Source organism: Lontra canadensis, unplaced genomic scaffold (assembly GCF_010015895.1).
Source record: "Lontra canadensis isolate GAN:19392208 unplaced genomic scaffold, GSC_riverotter_1.0 scaffold654, whole genome shotgun sequence".
NCBI classification, from domain to species: Eukaryota; Metazoa; Chordata; class Mammalia; order Carnivora; family Mustelidae; genus Lontra; species Lontra canadensis.
Window position 1 is genome coordinate 17,859 of NW_022631638.1, and position 22,500 is coordinate 40,358.

A 22,500-nucleotide genomic window follows, 5' to 3' on the forward strand; every position below is an offset into this window, starting at 1 on the left:
CCGTGATGCTATCCAACGTCACATGGCTGCAGGAGTCAGGGGAAGTGCCAGGTTTGGATCCCAGGCCTAGGATTGGTGGCCCCCTCCCCCTGCCCTGCCCAAGCTCACCCTAATTCCAGCTCTGCTCAACTCTGAATTCAGCTCCATGAGCCCAGCCTTGCTCCTCTGTCGGGTTCTATGGCCTTGGGGTGTCTGCTGGGCTGCTGACACTCAAACCCCAGCTTCCTCTTCAGACTCTGCCTTTCTTCTGGATACCTCCACGCCTTAGGATTCCCCCCAGCCTTGCCCCCAGCTCCAGTCCCTCCAAACCCAGCCCCACTGGCCAGCAACCATCACCCCTCACCAACCCCCAAAGGACAGATCCCTCCAAGAGAAGCTCAAAGCTAGGAGTCAATGGCTCCTATCACCTGTACACCAAGGCCCACTTTGTCCAGGTGGTCAAGGCCTTCTCCCATGAGACCCAGCTAACAGAGGTAGCCTCGCCTCCCATGACCTCCCTACATGCTTCCAACCATGGCACCATGTCACCCTGAGCCTCTGGCTTTGACCTGCTGTGGACTTTCACAGCCACCTTGAACACCTCCTTTCAGGCTTTCTTCTCTGACAGTGGAACCCCCATGCCCTAGAAGGAGCACTTATTCCTGGGAAGCCTAATGGGGCCCCCCGGATGGCTTAGTTAGTGGACTAAAAGAGGTGGGACCAACAAGAGCTTAGGACTAGGCCACATGGGTCAAGTTCTAGCCCTGCCTCAAGTCAACTATGCCTTCTCTTTTTTTTTCCTTTTGTAATAAAAGCTAACTATTTCTCAGAGTTTTTTCAGACATAAGAAATATGAAATGCTATGGTAGTTCTCTTATCTTTTTTTCATTTTCAGAAAATTGAGGTATCATTTGCAGGTGAAGTCGATGAGTTTTGACAAATACCCTCATGGTTTGGATAATCATTTCCCTTCTCCGAGTCTTAGTTTCCCCACCTACAAAACAGGGTGATGACAACCTTAGAGGGTTGCTGTAAAAGAGAAAAGTAACAGGTGACAAGAGGCGAACACAGTGCCTGGCACACAGCAGGCAGACAGTAAATGTCTAGTACTACTATTCTCAACAACAAAAACAACTAAGCATCCAGTCTGAGCCCTGGGTGTGGACGACCTGGAGACCCCTGGGTCAGTCAGAGTTGGCAGCTACCAGTCTCCTGTGGATTATTCAACTATGCTGGGATGGGTACTGGGATAAAGAAGTACAAGGGGAATTGAGGGGAGGAGCCCAGCCCAGCTTTGGGGACCACAGAAGGCTTCCAAGAGGGATGGAGAGCCTCAGTGACATCTGGAAAAAAACCAGCAGTGAATGAAGAAGGGGCAAGAGGCCTGGGAGCTGGGAAGTAGGATTCCAGGCAGAGCAAACAGTATGGGCCCCGGTCTGATGGCTAGACAGAACGTGGTCCATCAGGGGAGCTGCAGATAACAGCTGGTTAGAGGAGAAGGAGTGGGAAGGGTGCAGCCAAGGGGAGCCCAAGAGGCCATCAGGGCAGACCACCAGGGCCCTAAGTGCCATGCAAAGGAGGAGGGCTTGCCCCTGAGGGCACAATAAAGAGGTTTCAAGCAGGAATGAACAGGGACACTTAGGTGTATATTTCACAAAGTTCTCACTGTGCTTTCTTCATTCTGCTTGACCCAGTTTATTCTTTATCTATCCCAGTCTACGAGCTCCTTGAAGGCAAGAACCATATCTGATTTTTCTTTAGATCCTTTCAGATCCTCTGTGGAAAGAGGCAGGAAATAAGCAGGGCTGAGTAAATAAAAGTAGTCATTTCTGCATTGCTAGGGCCCGGTTGCAAGCAGGCGGGCGTTCCCAGCATGCAGTCCAGCCCAGGGCTCAGAACCCTCCCCTGCTCCCTAACACAGGCATGGACCCTCTGGGTTTGGCTCCCTCCCCAACTACATCTCTCCCCGCTGCCCTACCCTCTGACCCTTCAGCTACGCTCGCTGTCTTCCAGATTCCTTATGGGGCATGCTCTCTCATGAGTTGTGCCTGCCCACCCTGATGCTCATTCATGTCATTTCTCTCCCCCTGGGTTGTCTTCCCTTTTCACCTGAGTGTATCTGACCAATTCCTAGTCCTCCCCTAGGACTCAGCACAAGAATCACCTCCTTCAGGGAGACTTCCCTGATTCCCACCCCTCCCCGCCTCCCCCACCCCCGGGGGCTAGGCTGAGGATCATCTTAAGACCAGATTCCAGAGACACCTGGGTGGCTCAGTTAGTTAAGCTGCTGCCATCACCTCAGGTCATGATCCCAGAGTCCTGAGATCCAGTCCCACATCGGGTACCTTGCTCAGCGGGGAGCCTGCTTCTCTCTTTGCCTCTGCCTGCTTGTGCTCTCTCTCTCTCTGACAAATAAATAAAATCTTAAAAAAAAAAAAAGACCACATTCCATCAACAATTATTATATCTAATATGACCATGCTGGTTGTGTTTGCTGTGGTCCGTGAGCTCTCTGCAGGAGAGAGTGGCCTTCTCGTTCACTTCAGTATCCCCAAGGCCTGGAAGGACCCAGGGTCACAACTTGTGTGAGGCCAGGAAGCAAGACAGGTTCCTGAAGTCACAGCTGGTTAGAGGAGAAGGAGTGGGAAGTGGGACCCCCTAGTGAGGGGTCACTAGGAACCAAAAGATACACTAGACCCAAAGGCCCAGAATGAGGCTGGAGAGGCATTCAGGCCTGGGTCACAGAGGATCTATCTACCAATGCCGGGTTGATCCTCGTGCAATGGAAAACAGAGCAGGGACTGAAGCAGAAAAGGATGCACTTTGTGGTTCGGAAAGCTAGTCACAGGGGACAGTGTGGATGAAGGCTCAAGGGGGCGAATTCAGAGCCCCCTGGAGACCAGCAGTCTGACAGTCTAGGGTGGTGGCTGAGGGATGGGGAGAAGAGGACTGGAGAGATATTTAAGGGGAGAAAGGACCAGACTTGGTGCCTGATTGTTCGTGGGCAGTTGGAGAGAGGGAAGAGTAGAAAAGACTCCCAGCACGGCTCCCTGCTTCTCTAGGGAGAGAGGAAGGAGACTGGCAGCCAACTCGGACACCAGTTACCTTGGACACAAATAACCCCCAGGGACCCTGGTCCGCCATCGCCTAGCTGCAGCCTCTGACAGCAGCGCCCCCCCCCCCACAACCCTGTTTTCCCAAGGGGATGACTTGACGCTCTACTGGCTCCTTGCCCACCGCTCCCTCCCACAGTCAGCTCCGCGCCAGCCCTGAGCGGAGGGGAGGGGAGGGGAGGGGCGGGGCAGCCGCAGAAGCTCTGCGGCGGCCGGCGGAGCGGTGGGGCGGGGGGGGTGGTAGTGCTGGCGGAAGCAGCCAGCCCAGCCGACCCCTACCCGAACAGAAGAGCCAGGGAGAGCAGGAAAAGAGAGGCTGCGACAAACAAAAGAGTAGGAGCAGCCTAGTGTTATCAAACACTAGGGGTGCAAGATGCCTTCCAGATCCTCTTGCCTACGTCCCATTTTAGAGATGGAGAAACTGAGGCCCTGACAAGTCTCCTAGAATCCGAGTTTCAGCAGACCCACACCCCCTCAGCTGGAGCCAGCACCTCTGCCCTGGTCTGGCAGCGAGGGTATAGAGCACCACAGGGACCCCCCAGTGGAAGACTGGCCAGCTAGCTGAGCCTATGGTTTATGTCCCCCCAAAGTCTCCATGGCATAGACAGCTGGGCTGAAAGGCAGGGATTCTGTGTTCTGATTCAGCTGTGTGAGAAAGTCAAGACCTCTCTGATTTCTCATTTGAAAATGCCTGATAATGCCTCTTTTGACAAGCCACTGAGGTCAGGGATGAAAGAGGGCAAAGCCACAGGACCCCAGGAGGATTGGGTGCAAACCCCACGCCCCTAAGCAGGTTATAACCCCTCTCCGGGTCTCAGTTTCCCCAACTGCACAGTCAGGGGACTGGATCCACTGCTCTTAAAGATCCAGTCCATCACGGGAAGTCTGCAAGATGCACCCAACTATCTGTCCGTTTTAAACTCTAGAGCCGACAAACCCTTATCCCCAGGCCCCTAGAACTGGTGCTCAGAAACCGTCCTCTAGCTTGTCACCAGTCACTAGGGGTGGTTCCTGCGACCGCTGCCCAAGTACACCCAGCTGGGTCCAGAACTAACCTCAAGGCCCCTAGGCCGCCCCGGCTGTGAACCTCCGGCGGCGGCCCCTAGGGGGCAGTGTTGCTCCGAACTTGGGCATCCTCGGCTGCTGCCCCCGCCCCAACGGGCGCCGGGAGAATACTTGAGTTCTGGGAATGTTTGACGCCCCCAACACACTCACCGCCCCCCGCTGCCGGCCCCAGCCCCGGGGGCTCCCGCGCCTAGCGCAGCCTGCCCGGTGCGGACTTGCCGCTGGCTCCCCCACCTCTCCCAGCAGAATGCACTTCGGAGGGATAGGGCTTTTGTTTTTATTTTTTTGCAAGAGCTGGGGGCAGGTATTGGGCTCAGGCTGCTTCGCGCGGAATAGGATGTCTGTGCACAGAGATCCGAAGCAGAAATCTGAGGGGCCATGGGGCTTGTTTTCCCAAGAACCTGTCAGCTGCTTACCCCGTCGTCCCCTTATCCCTTTGAGCCCCCCCTACGTTTGACGGGCATCCACCCCGTACCTCCTCCCCCATATCCTTCTCCAGTGATCCCCCAAACCCGCCAGGAAGAACCCTCCCCTGGGACTGGGGAGGTGCGGGGGGTTACAGAATTCGACGTTTCCGACCCCACCAGCAGCCTTGCTTTCCCAAGCTCAAGCCGAGGCCCAGGGACCAGACCACAATCCTGATTTGAGGGGGTCCTGGGTTTTGGGGTGGTGACCCCTGCAGTGAAGCCTACCCCACCCCCAGCTGTGAGCAGCAAAGTGTGGGTTTGGAGCGCAGGCGGTAGAGGGGAAACGGAGGGAAAACCCCATTCAAGTTTGGTCCAAAGGTTTAACGGGAGAGAGGGGTGTGGGAAGAATTTAAAAGCCCCGAACCCACAAAGCAGACTTTTTAAAAAATTATAATTGAAAACATCTCGAAGTAAGGGCCGCCAGAAGTGGGCCAGCTCCCCCCGCCCCATCCCCCTCCCCTGCTCCCCGGAGTCCGATGAAGTCATGATAAGTAGGCTGCAAAAAAAAAAAAAAAAAAAAAAAAGTGGGGGGGTTGGGGACACAGGGGTCCCAGCCTGGGGCCCCGCGTGGACACAGTTTGGATACTATGGTTACGCGATCCGACCCAAACAGCGAAGGCGGACAACAATAGCGGCAGCCAGAGGAGGAAATTCCTTCCGGGGTGGACGGCGCGGGGGGAGGGGCGCCTGGCTGGAACGCCGAGGCGGAGGTTCGGCCAATCAGCGCGCGGCCGCCGGCGGTTTCAAGGTGCCCCGCGCCGCGCGCCCCCCCCATCCCCCCCCCCCCCCCCGCCCCCCGCGCGCTTCGCTCCGGCGCTGGAATTGCTGAGACGTTTCCCTGCACGCGCCCGGGTAACCCTGCGGGGGCTGCTCCCCAGGCCTAACCCCTCCCCAGCCCTTCTCCCCGCCCCCTCCCGAAGCCCACCGCCCCAGGAAGGCTGAGCCTTCCGCCGCTTGAGTTGCTTGCACTTGGGGGTGGGGGGGGAATCCCTCCAAACCACCCGTTTCTATGGGGTTGGTTCCTGTACAAGCCTGTTTTCTATTTTAAAGCATGCCTCTAGAAAAAATGAGAGAGAGGAGAACGAAGGTCCACCCCAACTCAAGAAGCCTGGGAGGCTCTGACCCCTGCTTGCCTGGCCGCAGGGTCTGTTATATAATAAGCAGGGTTACTGATACTGGCGGTCCTGGCTGGGCATCTGGCATGAAGAGGTCCAAGGGCAGAGCTGGCACTTAGACCCCCCCCTAGTGTCGTTCCCCCACCCACCCCGTTAATATTATCTGCCTTGTAATGGACCAGAGAAACCAGGGGCTCCCGCAGCCGGCCTCCGGGTTATAAATGCGGCGACTGCCCACTTCTCCCCCACCTACCAGGGATTCTGTGCCCCAGTCCCCTCCTTTAGAAGCCCCAGACTGGTTCCCAAGCCTCCTCCCCAGCCGCCAGGCCCTCAACCGTGCCTCTTGCTCTCTTGCCAACTACCCAAAGCCAAAGCCGCGTGCTGGGCACTGCCAGCACCGAGTTGGTCTTGTTCCTTTTTTAAGCTCCCTGAACCAGGTTTCTGCTTTCCGATGCCTCCTGGGCACGGAGCACCACTTCCGTGGGGAGTAGATGTCTTTTAATTCATTGCATACTAAGAGATTCACTTCTCTGGAAGGATCTAACGTTCAAAAAGTATTTGCCTCTCTCTCCTACTCTTTTTCTCCCTCTTCATCATATATAGTGGGGATAGCCCTAATTCTCCAGTTCCTCGTGTGTCTCTTTGTAAATAAATAATGAGATTTTATTAATTATGCACATACAGTATCTGCAAGCAGATTGCTACATCTCTTGATGCTTAATAAAAAAGGGGGGGCTGTCCACACTGAAGCTGGGTCCCCCGCCCCTGCAAGCAAACAGAAACTTCAAGAGGCCATATGCCCTCCAAGGAGGGAGAGGAAGACAGAAGTTGGGGAGTGCGTGGAGTAGAAAGAGAAGGATTAAAGGGGGTTCCTTTGCAGATTTTCAAGGCAGCTGAAGGCGAATTTTGAGTTGCCTGCTTCATGTTCGTAACTGAGCTGCCTCTCTGAAAACATACCAAGGTTCGCTGGGACGTTTGTGCACTGGGCAGGATGGGCAGCTGTTAATAGTAAACAGGAAACCAATGAGAAGAGAGCTGGCCCCAGCCCAGTCCCTCTCTCAATTCCGTGCCCCTCCTCCGAGCCCCAAACCCCCAGCTTTCAAAACACACTTTCTGGGCACTTGTGCCATCACCTGTCTTCTGAGTGCCCAGCACAATTCCTGGCACATAGCAAAAGCTCCACAAATACTGGCACATGGAAGGAATGGCACATGGAACACACATACAGGGGGTGGGGGAGTGGTCTTGGGGCGCCATGCCTCAGAGTTGTGAGAGTTGGGGCTTCAGCCTTCAGACCAGGAGGGGAGGGGCTTGCCTTTCAAGTTTTCTGGTTCAGGAAATGACAGAGCAGACCTGAGCGTTGAAAAACGAATCTGGGGGGCGCCTGGGTGGCTCAGTGGGTTAAGCCTCCACCTTCAGCTCGGGTCATGATCTCAGGGTCCTAGGATCAAACCCCTGCGGGGGGGGGGGTCCTCTGCTCAGCGGGAAGCCTGCTCCCCCCGCCCCCCGCCGCCTGTCTCTCTGCCTACTTGTGATCTCTCTCTCTCAAGTGAATGAATAAAATCTTAAAAAACAAAACAAAACAAAAACAATCTGGATGAGGGAGACCAAAGAGTGTGCAATGATATGGGTGACATGAGGCAGAGTCAGTGTGACTAGAGAGGAAAGGATATGGGATATGGGGGATGTGCCGCCTTGGTACCTTGCGCACAGGAGGGAGTAAAGGGAGGTTAGGGGTGAGCTGTGATTCAAAACCTTCTGGTTCCGGTTCTGAACAGCAAGTCTGTATAGAAATAGAGGTTTGAAGCAAGCGTGCCCAGGTGAGATGCCGGGACGCCTCTAGAACAGGCACCTTAGACTGAAATTTGAAAAGCAGGAAAAAGCAGACCCCAGAGGAGGCACATACGATTGCCCATAGGGCTGTTTGTCCAGGGAGTTGCTGGGGGCCCAGAGGCCCCAAGAGGAGCAAGGACACGGTGTGGTGGGGGGGGCGGGCATGCCTCCTTCTCAAGTACTCTGTGCTACACCCGCGTGGCCGGAGAGCTTTCTTCGTCCAGCCCAGGGCAAACCAAGTGGCCTGACCAAAGGGTTAATTAAATTGGGCTCGTGTTGCACAAGTTCAAAGGTAAGTTGTTGTTGGGTTTTGTTTTGTTTTGTTTTGTTTTGTTTTGTTTTGTTTTAAGGGAGAAGTTCTGGATGCCATTTCTCCTGCCTGTGAGAGGTCTATATATCACCAAGGAGTTAAAACATAAAAATAAAATTGTGCTGGCTGAGGTTACCACAAAGCTATCAAGCTGGGTCTTGTTGCTGGAGCCTTGGCATCTGCTGTGTAATTTGGGGAGCACTTAGTCTTCCAACCATGGGTGGGGGCAACCGTCTGACTTCTCTCTTTGTATCCTCCTAATTAAAAAGGACCGGAATCCCTTTCCACATGTGTTAAAGAACATTTTTTTTTGTGCCCAGGAGGGGCAAGGAGATGCAGATGCTCTAGGCATTTGGGATTTGGGGAGGTGGTGCCAAGACGCAGCACGAACCCCCAAACTTCATCTCGGAGAATACGTGACCTGCTGTGTGAACACGGGCAAGGCCCTCCGTTTCCCCACAAATCAAACTGTGGGGAAGAAGGGAGGCTGGTTGAAGATCAAGGATCCTTTTCACTCTCTGGTTCTAAGATACAGGTCCAGCTGGACCTCACGGCTCTTTTGCTTCTGTCTGCATGGAGCCTGTCCCCATGCAGCCATCACGCCTATTAGATCCCACCCCCAGTTCCAGTTGTGGGTCAAGGTTGAAAAACATGAATTACCTTTAGACCACAAAGGTCCCCAAATTACAGACATGCCCAAGTTGCAGTAGACAGTGTCTTACACACATGCGGCAAAATCCTGGGGTCAGACGGGGTCGAGGCTGAGAGGTCACCAAGCCCAGATCACTTGGGATGCACATAGACCCTCTGCAAAATCCCAGGCTACTGTTTGTCCACCTCCTGCTTGAACGCCCTGCATGATCAGCAGCCCACACACCACATGTGAACTCTAGCACACTATATCCTGACCACTTAGCACTCCTGTCCATCAAGACCTCCCGCTAATTTCTCAAAACCAGCAGGCACCAGCATTGAACTCGATGTTGTCTTCAACAGATCCGCTCCTCCTTCCCCTTCCTCCTATGTGTCCTGGATCAGAAAACTGGCAAGACCAGCTAAAAACCTGGGACTTATTCCTGATTGCCCATACCCCACCCCACACCCATCAGGCTCCAAGTCCTGACCTTCCATCTCTGTCTCTCCGATCAGCCCCTGCCCTTCATCACTCACCTATGTGATGACATCAGCTTCCTGGCTTGGTCTCCCTGACTGGTCCCATCAAAATTATCCTCCATGTTACGTAGCAGAGCTTTCCTCCTGAATACAACACTCCTTTACTCATAAATAAATGAGGACTTGAGTTGCCCCCATAACCCCATAACCAAAATCCAAATTCCTTAGCACATCATTCGAGGCTTTTCTTGACCTGGCTGCAGATACCCATGCAGTCCCGCTGACCACTCGCCCCCCGCTGATCTGCCCTACAGGCAGCCAGACCAAATGGCATGCTATTCCCTGAACATACTTTGTTCTCTCACTCTGGTGTTCTCCTCTCCACTGTGCCCTCTCCTGTGGACACCCTTCTCTTCTCGACACTGAAGACACGAGAAGTAAAGGTCCCTGCCCTAGAGAAGCCCACATTCTAGAGCCAACCTGTCCACTATGGTAACCACTCACCACCGGACTGACTGAGTGCCTGAGGTATGGCTGATCCCAACTGAGACGTGCTGTTCAGTGCACAACACACACCAGATTTCAAAAAAGAAGAGGAAGAATATCCATTAGCTTGTTAACAATTTGTTAATATCAATTACGTGTTTATAATATTTTGGATATATTGGGTTTAACACAGTATATTATTCCAAGTAATTCCATCTGTTTTGTTTTGTTTCGTTTTTAGTAAGCTCTGCTCCCAACGTGGGCTTGAACTCACGACCTGGAGATCAAGTCACATGCTCTACTGACAGAGCCAGCAAGTGCCCCTATTTTTACTTTTTTAAAACATTTGTCACCTGCATGACACATGGATGGGCCAGTCTCCTCAAAGAGCACACACATGAAAATAAGTGACTCTAAGGATAATGTGTGTGGAAACTCTGGGCGCCCGAGGCACAGGGCAGGTGGTCCGCTCCAGCTTCCCAGCACAGCCGCCCTCATGGGCAGCACCTGCAGCCAGCAGGCCCTCGGGGACGTGTATTGCTGGCAGAAGGGGAGGCCAGCATTCACCTCTCAGCTCTCCCCTGCTTTCCCTGGGAAGCCATCCCTGACCACCCTGTCCCCTGCCCCAGTCTGGGTTAGTTCCCCCTGGGGGCTCCCTCATCCCCCTAGGCTTTCCTGTCACCGATCAGTCTGCATTGTCATCGCCTTTAACTGCTGTGACTGGCTGCCCACCCCTCCCCCCAGCGTGCGCTGAGGGCAGGGCCTCACTTCCCTCCCAGTGCGCAGTGCGTCCCAGGGCTTGGATCAGGGGGGTGCACAGTGAATGTTTGTTGAAAGTTGAATGAATTCCTTCGTTCAACAAACAGTCACTGACCCCGAGTGACCTTTCCAGCTACATCCTTCTCCAGTCCCACACATCGTCAGATGTGCCTGCCAGCAAAGGCCGTGTGCCCATGTTACCACAGACAGCAGGCTGGGCCTCACTGAGCCCCGACCACCGGCTACAGGGTACTTGGGGTAATCTTGTCGCACACCTGCCATAATCCCGTGAGATGGGCCCCATATACGCCCGTTTGTGAACAGATGAGGAACTCGAAGCTTGGAGAAGGGAAGTACTTGCCCAAGGCCCAAGGGCACACAGTAGGTCTGGACAGAGCTGACTTTAACAAATCTGCCCTCCAGCTCCCAGGCCATTGGCCTAAGACAGGACCTGCCCAGGGTGTTCCTGGGACTGTCCGAGTGGACCACTCTCCATTCTCTCCTCTTCCCTTACCTCCTCGTCCCTCTCCTTCTATGTCTCCAGCATGTGCAATAGCAGAGTTTCACTCAGACCCCAGCGGCAGGGAGGGCCCCCCACCCCACACTCTGTGTAGGGGAAGCCCCCCCCCCCAGCAAGTGCTGCCTGGGGCTGAGCACCCCACCCCCAGCTGGGGAAGGGAGGAGGCCAGGGAAAGAGAAACCCACCGGGGCCTCTGGGGCACAGCCCTGGAGGAGCCCCGGTGTTTGGTTTCAATTAGGAGGACAAATTCCAGGAAGCCAGGCCAGTGCTGAGGGGGATGGGGGTGTGCAGAGCAGGGCTGAGAATGAGGAGGCTCCTGGAATCTGGCCTCGGGAAGAGGCTCCCGGAGGGCTGAGGGGCCCACAGGGGAAGAAGCCTGGCCCACAGGGTCCAGCCTGAGTCCCAGGTCCCAGTCACCGACTCAACAGCATGCTCTCCGTGGGTTAGGTGCCTGGCACACAGTAGGCTCTCCATCCCTCCGTCCATGGCGGCCAGTGTCACTTCTGTTGATGCTCACATTGTTCTATGAATTCCAGCTCTGGGGGTGGGGAGTGGGGCCTGGTGCCTGGCAAGGCAACCTACTGCTTGCCTAGCCCAGAGGGCTGGGCTCTGGGGCCCCCAGTGACCGAACAGGAGAGCTCACTCACAGTCCAGGAGTCACAGGTACAAATAACAGCAAGGCTTCCGGGAGGCCAGCATGAGAGCAGCAGCATGAGCCCTGGGGGACTCAGAAGAGGGGAAGATCAGGAGGGGAGGACCCTCCTCTGTCTCTTTCCTGCAGGTCTCCCCCAGCCCCCAGCCCCATCCCTGGCACACAGGAAGCACTAATAGTCATCTGTTGAACTAATGAGTAATGAACTCTTCTGGGAAATTTCAGGGAGAGCTTCTTAGGGAAGGGGGTGCATCTAAGCAGGGTTTTAGCAAATGAATCCAAGCTGAGAGACGGAGAAAGGAAGAAAGGGGATTCCAAGCAAAGGGACCAGCTGATGCATAGATGAGGCAGCAAAGTATTCACTGATTCACTCCTTCAACAAATATCGATGGCGTGTGCCTACGATGGTCCAGGGACTGTGCTCAGCAGATGGCTATGGCTGGACGGGAAGGGGAGGAGCTGGAGGGGGAGCAGGGGTCATACCGCCCAGGCGGGGGTGGGAGTGAGCCTGTCAGCTATGGGGAGGTCCTGAGGGGTTTCTGTCTTCTGGGAAGGAATCACAGAGCTCTAGGACTTGCATGAGGGGGTAGAGATCTCCCACACAGATGGGGGAACCTGAGGCTCAGAGCCATGTTAGCCCATGCTCAGGGACATCTAGATGGACAATAGCGACACTGAGCCTCGGGTGTCACAACCCAGGGTTCGCTCTCCTGGGCCAGGCTTGCCTCACCCCCCACCCCCACCCCCTTCAAGCAGCCCCACCCTGGGTCAAAATCCTGGATCCTTGGCTCCTGTTGGCTACTTCCTTACTGAATGACCTTGGCTATGTCTCCTCTTTCTCTGGACCAAAGGGCTTCCACTGACACCGAGTCTCTCAAAGTTTAGGTCAGGCACACTGACCCGGATGGTGCCCAGACCCAGCTGTGCAGCACACGGGACCTCAAGCTCATCTCAAGGAAGTTATTGCTTCAGCTGAAGTCAAGAAGGAGACAGGGCCAGCGTGAAGCTGGTATGTATTTAACACCTCTCTAACATTCGCCCATCTCCCATGATGGCAAAGAGGGAGGGGCCTCCTAGCAAGCAAGAGTATCTAAGCTAGAATTGCTTTGTTTTCATTGAATTTACTTTTATAGTTACCTTCTATTTTTTGGAAAGCCAACACATTTAGAGTACAGACACAGTTTCTTTTGTTAAAGTTTTGTAAAAGTGAGTTAATTCAAAGAAAACCACTAAGCAGATGAGGTCGGGAGATACAGCAGAAAGCGTGGAGGGGTACCAATGACTGGACATTAGGGAAATCCTGGGTGGGGCACCTCAGACTCGTGGGTCTAACAACAACCATTCTTCTAGGAAAGTGACCTAAGGTCTCAGTGCTGTTGTTCATTTTCATCTTTTTTTATTATTATTATTATTTTTGTTCATCTTTTTATTTAAAAGCGGGGAAGGTAAGAATTTCACCAGTCATTTCATGTTGGAATCAATGCTGCTGGCCAAGGAATTTTCCTCATTGAACTTCAATACCAAATGTAGTGCCTTGGCAACCTCCCCCTGCCCCCTCATGAAGGTGGGGATGGGAAGGAAACCCAGGCTGCGGTGACCCGTCTTGAGCCATTGTCAACCTCCTTCTCCTGATTCTGGGGGAGCTCTTGGAGGGGACCCTGGGACTCCCACACCCCCAGAGTCCAGACCAGCTGTCAGGAGGGTCCTCAGCAGAATGTCTGACCTCGCAGCCCTTGGGGGTGTGGGGCCAGTGAAGCCAAAGACCCGTGGGGATCCCCTTCACCCCTGGGAGAAGGGTGAGCCTCCTTGTGTGGCATCGAACAACTGAGCCACCCAGGCACCCCAAGATTTTATTTATTGATTGTGTGGCACTCAAGACTCTTTTGTGGCATCCCCAATCTGTCTTTCCACGTGCCCTGTCTACCCGGCTGGTTCCTACCCTGGCTTCAAGCCCCCTCATCACCATTTCTGGGGAGCCCCTTCTCAACCTCTCCAGTCTGAGCCAGGGCCTCCTGTGGGATCCCAGCCTCCTTATCATCCCAGCCCCAACCACCCTAGGTCATCACAGCCTGTTTGTGCACCTGTTGTCCCCAAGGACGGAAGAAGACAGTGTCTATTTTGTCTCTCTACCCCAGCACCCAACACAGGGTCTGCAGCAGGGAGATGCCTGGGAAAGCTTTGCTGCATTGAAAAGGGTACATTTTCGTGTCCCTGTGGTGACATCAGTTCCTTTCGCAGACCTGCTCTTCCTCTGTTGAGTCCCCTGCAGGGGACTGTGAAGACTAGTGCCTGTGAAGAATAGTGAGTGACAGGGGAAAGGCCAAGAGCCAACACCCAGCAGATGTGGATTCAAATCCTGTTGATCTGTTCAACTGATGTAGCTGAACTGGAGTACTGACACCTCTTAAAGGGGGATCCTAATCCCCACCACAGAAGCAGATGGGGGTGATGAATAAATGAGAAGAAGTGAGAAAAGCACCATCCACAGCTCAGGTACACACTTGCCTGTTAAATCATGGAAGTGTTAGAACTGTAGAAAGTGTAGAAAGCCCAGATGCCCAGGGCTAAATGGGAACTCATTCTGCCCGGAATGACACAGGGAGAGCCCTCTAGTTGAGGGAACTTTGAGTTGGGCTTTGAAGGGTGACTAGGAGCTCCCCACAAACAGTCAGAGTACATTGAGATGAGAGGCTGAGAGTCACTTAGGCAGAGAACTCCCAGCCTCAACGTGGAGCTACAGCAAGCAACATTTTAAGATTTTTAAAAAAGGACTTCTCTTCCCAAGCTTTGGTAAGAATTCTAATCCAGGATTTGACTAAAGGTGTAAAATGACCTGAAAAGGGTCAAGGGCCCCTTTACTGTAAGTCACCTGGTTAAAAAGTCAGATGGTTCATACCTCTGTGGCTAAGCCACCCACATAACTTTGTCCCTAAACCTGCTTCTTTTGTGTTAGAAGTGAGTTTGCTTTGAGTGAGTAGGGGAAGGAGAGGCCCCCCTGTTTCCTGGGTTCCTGGCCAATAGGCTGGGCCCATGGCCAAGCAGCCCCCTTCCCTCCCTCTCCAAGAGGCTGACTCTCATCCTGCCTGGGTTCTTCATTTCTCTCTGTAACCTTGACCCAGGGCAGAGATACCAAATTGAGAAATAAGCCCCCTTTCCTGGGCTGGGGAGGGAGAGGAGGCAGGGCCCATTTTCTAGGTCAGAACTCCTTGCCCTTGCCCTTCCTCCCCAAGCCCATGTTTTTTAAAACTAGACCTTGGGGAGAGAGGCGGGAGGGAAAGCAGAGAGTGTGGATGCTTCTGTGTGTGTGTGACCGAATGTGGATGCCTGTGTGGAGAGAGGGAGAGGGAGGGAGAGAGAACAGAGCCTGGGAGTGTGCATGTGCCTGTGGAGAGAGAGGGTGACAGAGAGAGAGAGAGAGAGAGAGAGAGGAACAGAGCCTGAAGTGTGTGGGGGGGGGCTGTGTGACTGCGTGACTGTGTGCTAGGAGACTGTGTGGGGTGTGTGTGTGTGTGTGTGTGTGTGTGTGTGTGTGTGTGGCACTCCAGCAGCAAGCTGTACCTTAAAGGCACAGACCCTGCCTCTGCCCAGCTCCCCTCCCCACCCCCACCCCCAGCCAGAGCCACCTTCCACCACCATCAGCTGGGAACCAAAGCAGCAACTCCTGCCTGAAGGGAGAGAAGCAAGCCCAGTCCTTTCCGACAACCCCCATCCCTGGCTGAGGCTTTGAGCGCTCAGAAAGGGTGGAGAAGGAAGGGGCTTTATTCCTGAGGAAAGCAGGGCCTCCCTGAGAGACGACTGGGGTCTGGGGAGGTGTGGAGGCCCATCTCTGGGGCCACACTGCTGGCTGGGGTCCCAGCTCAACATTTACCATGGGCGGGGTCAGTGGAGAGAGGCCACAACCTCCACACCTTCTTTGCAGGGCTGGGACTGCGGTGCAGTGGTCTGGGGCAGACCATGAGGGCAGTGAGTGGTGGCGGGACCAACCATGGGGGTCTCTGCTGCACACACGGAGCCCGCACCTCAGGTCTGCGCTCACAGGCAGCCTTCCCGCCATCTTGGCAGGGGGCGCTGGCAGAGCACAGAGTGGGGACCTATGTTTCCCCCCAACAGCACCTTGCCCCTCCCCCCACCCTGACACCGGTTTGGGTTCCAAGGCAGCAGGTGATGGGTGGAGCATTGGGAAGCTAAGACCTAGTTTCTCACCGCCCTACCTCCGCCTGCGACTCGCTGTGTAACCCTAACAGGTTCCTCACCCTCTCTGGGCTTCCGTTGCCTGCTCTGTATAATGGGGACGCTTGGGTTCGAAGTGGGCGGGGAGAGGGTGGAAGGGTTGGGGATAGAGGGGTGTGGAGGGGGGAGGGGGGATGCAGCTCCGTCAGCTCTTCTATTTCCGACATTCCCCTCATCTGGGTCCTAGGAAGGGCGTCATTTGATGAGAACTTACCTCACCTACATCTAAGAAGAGGATGAGAAATTACCCAACCCTGAATCCTCCCGGGCCTATCCCAGAGCCATAAAAACTATGTGCGCTGAAGCGTGCATGAAAATCTCCTGGCCTGGGGTCCCTGGGTGGCTCAGTCGGTTAAAGCCTCTGCCTTCCGCTGGGGTCATGATCCTAGGGTCCTGGAATCCAGGCCCCCATCGGGCTCTCTGCTCAGCCGGGAGCCTGCTCCCCCCCACACTCCTGCCTGCCTCTCTGCCTACTTGTGATCTCTGTCAAATAAATAAAATCTTGAAAGAAAGAAAGAAAGGAAGGAAGGAAGGAAGGAAGGAAGGAAGGAAGGAAGGAAGGAAGAAAAGAAAAGAAAATCTCCTAGCCCAACTCCTCCTTTGCACAGTCGGGGAAACTGAGGCTAAGAGGGAGAGAGCAGAGGAAGTTATATGCACCAGATGTACAGGGATGGGAAGCCGAGGCCAGGACGGGGCCCTAACTTGAAGCTCCGAGGCAGAGCCTGAATCGTCAAGGGAGCAGCGGGAGCAGAGAGGTAGGGAGGAGGAGGAGAAGCCCAGGGCGCGCCCCTCCAGCCGCGGCCCCCGTGGGCCCCTTCCGGCCCCTCCCCCAGCCGGCGCACCGTCCCGCCACCTGCTCCCCCGCCCACGGGGGCGGGACTGCCGCCCCCCCCCCCCCCCCCCCCCTGGCAACGCCCGGCCCGGGCCGGCCGCCCTGGCCTCCCTGCCGCCGTACAGCCCATCTGGCCCCAAGCCCGCCCCAGCTGGGCCGCCCGACGCCCTGGTCGCCGGGGGCCCTCACAGCCCCACAGAGGTCTGAGACTAGGGCAGAAGCGCCAGGCGTCAGGCGTCTACCCATGCCAGCACCTGGGCTAGCCGCTGGGTTCATCCTGATGGGGCTGAAGCCGCCCTAGAAGGACCATCCAGGATGTGCCACACAAACCCCATCCCCCCCCCCCCCCCCCCCCCCCCCCCGAAGGTGCACCCAATACAGCAGCAGGCGGCATCTCAGGATTAGAGGCCAGCTTTCTGGAGCCAGCCACTGTGGTTGCAGATCCCCAGGTAGTGTGGGGCAATTTACTTAACCTTTTACCCACCTGAAATTGGAGATGATCATAGAACCTGTCTCATAGGGTGCTTGTGAAGGTTAAGTGGGTCAATATAGAAAAATACATGGAGTCAACACTCAATAAATATCAGCTATTATTATGAGTGCAGGTGGCAGGTGCTGCAAGAGAGCCTTGGCAGCCCCAGCAGGGGTCCTGACCCAGCCTGGGTGCAGCAGGGGTGGCTTCCTGCAGGAGGCGGTGCTGCTGGAATCTGAGGAAGTAGCTGTTAGCCAGGAAACCCAAGGGAAGAGGGAACAGCAGCAGTGAAGACATAGACATAGACGTGAAAAAATAACGCAGGGGAGGGGAGGGGTGGGTGTAACGGAGACTTTCAAAGCCCCTTAGTGTTCCTGGAGAGTAGAGAAAAACTTGGCTTTTAGTCAAAGGGCACTGAGACAGGAGTCGCTGTAGAGTTGTGAACAGAGGCATGACCTGTTGTCCCTTGTTTTCTAGAGATCATTCTAGATGCCATATATGCAGTGGCTTGGAGGAGCCGGTGGTCTTTTTGGGAGATGCTGAAGCCTGAACCCGAATGAGGGGAGATGCAAGGTCAATGGGAGATGGGGACAGATTCATGGCTATTAAGGAAGTAGACCCGGCAGAAAGGTGACCTATGGGCTGGAAGTAGCTGGAGGGGGAGCTGAGGATGGGCACACTCAGACTTGAGCACTGAGAGTGTGGCAGGGCCAGAAGAGGGGCAAGTCTGGGGATGGGAGGTGCTCCTCAGCTTGAGAACACTTGAGTTTGGAGCCAAGAGACCTGGAGACCTGGGCTGGAGAGATCGCCCTGGGGACATGGATGACTGGAGGTTAACAGATCTTGCCAGGGTCTGAGAACTGCCCCAGAGTCAGCAGAGGGTGGGGACCTCACCAGACCAGAGAAGAGGATTTATGCTTCACAATTGGATTCTAAGCTTTGTTTTCCTGGAACCAAGTAGAATATGTCCAAATGACTTCTGACCCAAATTGTCTTTGGGCCTTTATCACTGAGGTTTTGGAGTTTGGGGATGAGGGACAGGCAGGAGAGTGCAAGTGCTGACCAGTCCTAGCTCTGTCCATTGCCAGCTGGGAGGGCTTAGGCAAGTCTTCGTTTTGTTTTGTTTTATTTTGTTTTTTAAAGATTTTATTTATTTATTTGACAGGCAGAGATCTCAAGTAGGCAGAGAGGCAGGCAGAGAGAGAGGAGGAAGCAGGCTCCCCGCTGAGCCCGATGCGGGGCTGTTCCCAGGACCCTGGGATCATGACCTGAGCTAAACCCACTGAGCCACCCAGGCACCCCTTGTTTTTTTTTTAAGATTTTATTTATTTATTTTGACAAAGAGAGAGACACAGCAAGAGAGGAACTTCAGCAGAGAGGGACGGGAGAGGGAGAAGCAGGCTTCCTGCTGAGCAGGGAGCCCAATGCAGGGCTCAATCCCAGGACCCTGGGACCGTGACCTGAGCTGAAGGCAGATGCTTAACCCACTGAGCCACCCAGGCGCCCCCTTTAGCAAGTCTTCTCACCTTGCCTCAGTTTCCTCCCAGCTACCTACCTTGTAGGGTTATTGTAAGAATTAAATAGGGGTCACCTAGCTGGCTCAGTCAGTGGAGCATGCAAATCTTGATCTCGGGGCTATGTGTTCAAGCCCCACGTGGCATGCGGAAATTACTTAAAAAACAGAATCTTAAGGGGCACCTGGGTGGCTCATTCAGTTAAGCGTCTGCCTTCAGCTCAGGTCACAGTCCTGGGGTCCTGAGATCAAGTCCTGAGTTGGGCTCCCTGCTCAGCAGGGAATCTGCTGCTCCTTCTACCCCTCCCACTCTTCGTGCTCTTTCTCACTCTCTCTTTCTCTCAAATAAATAAATAAAATCTTTAAAAAAAATAAATAAAATTAAAATCTTAAACAATAAGAATTAAATTAAAAGTAAAAGGTATTAAATGGGGAATGGGGTGCTGGGCACAAAGCTCCCTACATGGTCTCTGGCCATCCTTACTAAATATGCAAATTCTAGAATCTTCTCCAAAGCCCAAGAATATGAATTTCCATGGGTGGGTCTGAGAATCTGCAGGTAAAATTGGCCCATCATTGAACTAAAGCCTCCAACTACTGTGCTGGGACTCCTCTGACCCTGGTCCTTCCATGGGGTGGCCCACCCCTCATATTTGCACCCTGGGGCAAGAGTTCAAATGGCAATCCCCTTGCCAGGTTCTTCCTTCTCTCCAGAAGTCCTTATGTGCAGGCCCCATGTCCAAGCTCCTTCCTTGTCCATCCTGCAGGCCTAAGGTTGCAGCAGAGCCCCCAGAGAATAGACCCAGGTCTTGGGAGTGGTCTCAGAGCCCTTTGGGCAGGGAATTCCAGATACCAGGCTCTTGGAGTAGAATCAAGAATGATAAACTTGGGGGGCGCCTGGGTGGCTCAGTGGGTTAAAGCCTCTGCCTTTGGCTCAGGTCATGATCTCAGGGTCCTGGGATCGAGCCCCGCATCGGGCTCTCTTCTCAGTGGCAAGCCTGCTTCCTCCTCTCTCCCTCTCTGCCTGCCTCTCTGCCTACTTGTGATCTCTGTCTGTCAAATACATAAATAAAATCTTTAAAAAAAAAAAAAGAATGATAAACTTGGGCTCCAGGTGGTTGTCCCCTTGGCCCTGTGTATCCCACACCTGGGAGGAGGGGTGGGACTGGAGGCAGGCATAGGGGAACCCGAGATAACAGAGCCAGAGCAGAGGTCTGGCTGCCCAGGTCTGTGGGCTCCCCTGCTTCTGTTTTCAGCCTTTGCCACCAGGCCCTCTGGCCAGCCTGTCACTTCCCGGCAGCCACACCATGGAGCCTGCAGCCTCCATCTGCCTGCTCCCTGCCTGACCCTGGCCAAGGTCACCTCAGACTCTGCTGGACCTGAGAAGTATGGGGTTCTGGGGCCCCCATACAGCTACTTTGTGGGCCATCACAGTCCATCCATGCCCGTCCCTGGCTTGACATGACAGGTTACATCATTCTTTTTCTTTTTTTAAAGATTTTATTTATTTATTTGAGAGGGAGAGAGAGAGAGATAAAGCATGAGCAGGGGGAAGGGCAGAAGGAGGAGCAGACTTCCCTCTGAGCAGGGAGCCCCTCCTGGGCCTTGCAAGGGCCTTGATCCCAGGACCCTGAGATCATAACCAGAGCCGAAGGCAGATGCTTAACCCACTGAGCCACCCAGGCGCCCCTACATTATTCTTTAAAACGAGGACACTGAGGCTCAAGGCAAAGGAGGAGTCAGTATTAAGAGCACTGCTGAAAGACAAGGGCTGAGGTGATGCTTTAAAAGACATGACGAAAGCGCCTGGGTGCCTCAGTCCTTGGGCATCTGCCTCCCGTTCAGGTCATGATCCTGGGGTCCTGGGGTGGAGCCCCACATCAGGCTGCCTGCTCCGCGGGAAGCCTGCTTCTCCCTCTCCCACTCCCTCTCTCTCCTGTATTCCCTCTCTCGCTGTGTCTCTCTCTGTCGAATAAATAAATAAAACCTTTAAAAAATGAAAATAAAAATATAAAGACATGATCACTTAACACTCCTGTCAGAATGATCCCCCATTTACGAGTGAGGACAGGGACCGGGTGGCTCAAGAAGGAGAGGTCACTGGCTCCAGGATCGCCCAGCTGGTGGGAGGCAAAGTCAGAATTCAAATATAGGCTGGTCAGACCCCCAAGCCCAGACCCCAGGGATGCGTAGTAGGCCTTCAGTAAGGCCTGCCAAGAGTTGCTGAGGATGGTTGGAAACCTGGACAAGCCACCTCCTGGGAGGGAATGTGAGGAATGTCGTCTCCACCCCGCCCCCCCCAGGGCAGGGCTGTGGGCAAGGTGACCTTTGGGAAGATAAAGTCAAATTCCAGTCCTTGATGCCTAGCAGAGGTAGACCTGGGGTGGTACTGCCAGGGACCAGAACCAGTTGCGTCGGGTTCCCCCACCCCCTTCCTGAGCCCTGAGTCACAACTGAGCCCTGTGGTGGGGTATGCGAGGGGAGCCACTGGTCCATATCAGCCCCTTCTCTTCTCCCCACTGGAATCTGCCAGTGGCACCTTAGCCATGATGCCACCTGGACATTTCTATTAGGAGGGCCCTGAGAGTCTCAGCCATAACTATCAGTAACTAAACTCACCATGCTCCCTCTCTCCCACCATCCTCCCTGGGGCTGCCACCTCCATGCCCCGACTTGATTGCTCAGATGGCAGGGGGTTAGCCTTGCCTCTTCCTTCCTCCTCTTAACTCCATCCAGACTCAATCTCCTGAGTCTCCACCTTCTCGCCCTGGTGCGCCCCCCCCCCCACCCCTCCAGCCTCAGACCCTCCCACCCCATCTCCCCAGCGCACAGCCAGGTTAAGTTGCCAGATGTGGCAAATAAAAAATACAGGACTCTCCATTGAATTTGAATTTCAGATAAGCAATGGATAATTTTTTTTAAAGATTTTATTTATTTATCTGAGAGAGAGAGAGCACAAGCAGCGGGAGCAGCAGGCAGAGGGAGAGGGAGAAGCAACTCCCTGCTGAGCAGGGAGCCCAATGAGATTCAGGGCTGGATCCCAGAACCCCAGGATCATGACTGGAGCCAAAGGCAGACGCTTACCAGACTGAGCCAACCAGGTGCCCCAACAATGAATCATTTTTTTAGTACAAGTATATCCTAAATGTTACATGGGACATACTTATGCTAAATAATTTTTCTTTGTTTATCTGAAACTTAAATTTACTGGACATCTTGTATTTTACCTGGCAACTCTAAGCTGGTAATTCCCTCCAGTGGTTCCGTGAGGGGCAGAGAATGGAGAACAACACTCCAGCTCTTGGAGCACTCCTTCTCTGCCTGTTACCAGTGACCATTCCATTCTCAGAAACCACCTCGTCCAGGAAGCCTTCTGGGTGAGGGGCTGCTCTGTGTCATGAGAGGCCACCATACTTCCCTTATGGGAACCCCAAAGGCCCTGCTGGGCTCCATCAGTAAGAGCTCCATGAGACCAGCATCTTGTCATTTTTGTGCTCTGTGTCCCCTAGCGCCTAGCACCTTGCATGGCACCTGGAATGACTTGCTGTGGAACCCTGAGTGAGCCCATTGCCTCCTCCAGGTCACAGCCTCCAACGGTACGAGAAAGGGCCATAGGAAATGGTCTCTGAGTCTGCTTCTGGCTCTGATGTCTGCCCATTTCAGCCTGACACTGCCCTCTGATGCTGGAGATCCTGGGCAGGGTGGCACAGGCAAGAACTTGGAGCTCCACTTGGAAGACTGAGGACATGTCCTGAGCTCTGCCCCTATGCAGCCCCAGAAAAGTTCCCTACCCTCCCTCAGCCCAGCCTTTCTCTTCCGCCAGGTTCTGGACAAGTGGGGATGACAGGGTCTGCTGTAAGGACCTGAGCAGGTTGGGAAGGCTTCGGTGAAGTAAGTCAGGAAGGTAAGCGACACAGCACAGCACACAGGAGGCCCTCCAAAACACAAGATTCCTGCCTGCTCTTCCCACTCAACTGGAAGGCTGCATGGCCCTGGGGGGGGGGTGCTCAGGCAGTGGGGGCTGTAAGAGCTCCAGGGGGA

The 22,500-nt window shown here is 54.3% G+C and overlaps 1 long non-coding RNA gene across 1 annotated transcript; it reads left to right on the forward strand.

Moving 5' to 3' along the window:
- The first annotated feature begins 16,835 nt into the window (after positions 1-16,835).
- On the forward strand, positions 16,836-22,360 carry LOC116863175. The gene is made up of 3 exons (XR_004381778.1): positions 16,836-16,923; positions 17,424-17,519; positions 22,283-22,360. It is a non-coding gene; the product is annotated as an uncharacterized LOC116863175 (long non-coding RNA).
- Positions 22,361-22,500: the final 140 nt, after the last annotated feature.